Here is a 3,480-nt window from a genome sequence, read left to right as displayed (position 1 = left end):
AACCCTCTAAAGAAGGCAACCTCCATCATTCGTGCAGGGGAACGCGAGATCTTTGCTGTGAGGTATGAAAGGCTCCCGGATTGGTGTCAAGTATGTGGCATGATGGGTCATTAGTTCAAGGAACACGGCGACGGAGTCCACCCTCCATCAGCCCTAGTTTACAAGAACCTGCGTGCACCGACGACGACCAGTTGGGCGACCAAGAGGCGAAACAACTGGAAGCAACAGCCAAAGAGTTCAGCGACAACAACATCAGGGGGCGATCTTGCTACAGAGGATGATAAGCAGGAGGAGATAGAAGTTGATATGGCAGACGCGGATGCAAACCGCAAGCGCTCATCTGATGAGGTTTTGGGACAGTCCAACCCAAAAGCAGTACCGGGTCTTGAGTTGGCCCTGGTTGAAAAGAACAAAGGTGGAGCGGTGGTGGTGCCACTCAGCCCTCCACCAAAACAGGACCCGAAGAGCTCCAAGCTGACGCAGGTGACTGAGAAGAATGTCAGTGCTGGAGGGAAGAAGGCCCATGCTGGCCTGAAGATTAATGATGCAAGATCGGCGGCCTCCTCGGCGGAGGACCGTCGGGCACAATGAATCTCCTATGCTGGAACTGTCGTGGGATTGGCAACGCCCCGACAGTTCAAGAGCTGCGCGAACTCGCGATAAAGTATGCCCCTAGAGTACTTTGCATTGTTGAAACTCAGATTAGTGGAGTTAGGGCAGAAAGTCTAGCAAGTACGATAGGATATGATAATTCTTTTGCTGTTGATTCCTCCGGTAGGAGTGGAGGTTTGGCAATCTTTTGGAACAATGAAATAAAGATTGAGATTTTTGGTTACTCGCGTTACCATATTGATGTAAAAGTGAGCGATCTTGGGGGTGATCCATGGAGATTATATTGCTTCTATGGAGAGGCCCAGACTCACTTGCACTAGCTATCAGCCGGAGCGTGGCGGCGGGCCGTACACCACGGCGGGTGGTGGCGGCGCCTCGGCGATTTCGCTCCCCCGCGGCAAACGGCCTCGCGATCTGGTGCGTGGCGGTCGCCAGGGACGGCGGCGGCGTGGCCGGATCGGTTCGCGGCGGCGTGGCCAGATCTATGCCCAAGCGTGGGCCTTGATCGCTGGATTGCCGTCGGCACGATGGCGGGTGCGACTCGTCGGCAGCTGGGCAGATCCGCCGGGATTCTACCCTTGTCTGGTCCTTGACAGCGCGGGCAACTCCGGGGGAAACCCTAGATCTCCTTGGGACCGAGCGATGGCGGCGCTTTTCCGTCGTTGTCCCTCTTTAGGGCATCGTTTTGGAGTTTACTCCGGTTGAAGGGACCAGCGATGTCGGCGGCGCACGTCTGGTGGAGCAACTGCCGATGAAAATCGCGCCGACTACGGTCATGGCGGACGATGGCGGCGTCTTAGATGTCGTTCCCTTGTCGAGGCATCGTCGTTGCAGTCTGCGTCATCAGGCTTGGGATGCTCCGGGAGAAACCCTAGATCTAGGTCTTCCGGATCGGATGATGATGGCGTTTTATCGCTTTCCCTCCTGGGGGCATCGTTTTGGAGCAAGTGATGGCTGGGGGGATGGTGGAGCGGTGCTTCATCCCACACATTGATGCCGGCGGTTTTCGGCGGCATGGCCCTGTGGAGGCTTGGCGTCCGATGCGCGGGATGGACTCGCGCAGGAGGAGGTAGCTGTCTGGCGTCATGGTGACGTCGATGGCTGAGTGGCCAGACAAGATAGATGCCTCAATATGATCTGAAGACGGACCTGTGGAAGATGGCGGCGACGACACACGAGTGCGTCTGACCGGATTGTGCCCCAGGCCCGGTATGTGGCTCGGCTGGGGCTTCCGGCTTTTGATGTTAGGCTTAGGTGAATGGTCTGAGTGGCCCAGCTAGCACCCCTTCATCGTATGGATAGGAGTAGCGGCATATGTTGCCAAGATGATGGATTCAGGCATATTGTTGTAATACTTTGTAAGGTCCTCGAGAATAATCAATAAAGTGGCCGTATGCATCTCCCAGATGCAGAGGCCGGGGTCATCCTCCTTTTCTAAAAAAATCACACATGGGACACAATGAAGAATTTATCGACTCTCCGTAACATTCCATGGGTCTGTATTGGAGACTTCAATGAAGTTTTGAGGCATGATGAACATGATAGAATTGGTACTAGGAGCCAATCACAAATACAAGGGTTCAGAGATGTAGTTGACATTTGTGGGCTTGTAGACCTTGGGTACAAGGGAACAAGATGGACGTACAAGAAAAAAGTTATTGATGGAACATATACTCGAGTACGTTTGGACAGGGCTCTTGGCTTGGTAGGATGGTGTGAACAATTCCCCGATGCAGTGGTCCAACATCTCACTGCAGCCACATCATACCATACCCCACTACTGCTGCAGCTATCAGGTGTACCAAGTAGGAGGGGAAGAAAAAATTTCGTTACGAGGTAATGTGGGACACACATGTAGAATTAATACCTACTGTCCGATCTTCCTGGGAGCTGAACGGCCCGAGTCTGACAGCAAGTGGGGTCCGTGCGAAGCTTGCATCTCTTGCAAATAATTTGGGTGATTGGTCGAAGGCAACGTTTGGCGGTGTTCGGGGTGAAATCAAGATCTTAAAGAAGGAATTGGAGAGGCTGCGCAGTGGCGTCCAGCGAGCAACCCCTTCTAGTGCAGAAATAAAAATCAATGATCGTTTGATTGAGTTATACATGCGCGAGGAGATAATGTGGCGCCAACGTTCTCGAGTGCAATGGTTATCAGAAGGTGACCGGAACACACATTTCTTCCATCTTCGAGCATCCATGAGAAGGAGGAAAAATCTAGTCAAGGCATTACAGCGGGCAGATGGCCAACTCACGGACGATCCATCAGAGATGCAACAACTTGCCTTACAATTCTACAAAACCTGTACACTTCTGAGGGTGTGCAGCGGTTACAAGAAGTGCTCCAACATGTACCGACCAAGGTCACGCCAGAGATGAATGATGTTTTAATGGCTCCCTATGATGACAAGGAGGTCAAAAAGGCACTTCTTCGGATGTTTCCCACTAAGGCACCAAGCCCCGATGGTTTCCCCGCACACTTTTTTCAGCGCCACTGGGATATATGTGGAGAGGCAGTGACTAAGGCGGTGGTGAGCATTGTCCATGGCGAGGAGAGCCCTGAATGCTTGAATGACACAATGTTGGTTTTAATCCCTAAGGTATCAAACCCTACACTTTTGACACAGTTTAGACCTATTAGCCTCTGTAATGTCTTTTATAAGATTGCCTCAAAGGTGCTAGCTAATCGTCTCAAAGTGATTCTTCCTGACATCATATCAGAAGAACTGTCAGCCTTTGTCCCAGGCAGGCTTATCATAGATAACATAATATCTGCATATGAGTGTCTTCATTTTATGAAAAGAAACAGATCAAAGAATAATAGCTATTGTGCACTCAAGCTGGACATGATGAAGGCATACGACAGAGTTG

The sequence above is a fragment of the Triticum aestivum genome, chromosome 2D (genome assembly GCF_018294505.1).
Source record: "Triticum aestivum cultivar Chinese Spring chromosome 2D, IWGSC CS RefSeq v2.1, whole genome shotgun sequence".
In the NCBI taxonomy this organism is placed as follows: domain Eukaryota; kingdom Viridiplantae; phylum Streptophyta; class Magnoliopsida; order Poales; family Poaceae; genus Triticum; species Triticum aestivum.
This window is presented reverse-complemented; position numbering follows the sequence as displayed.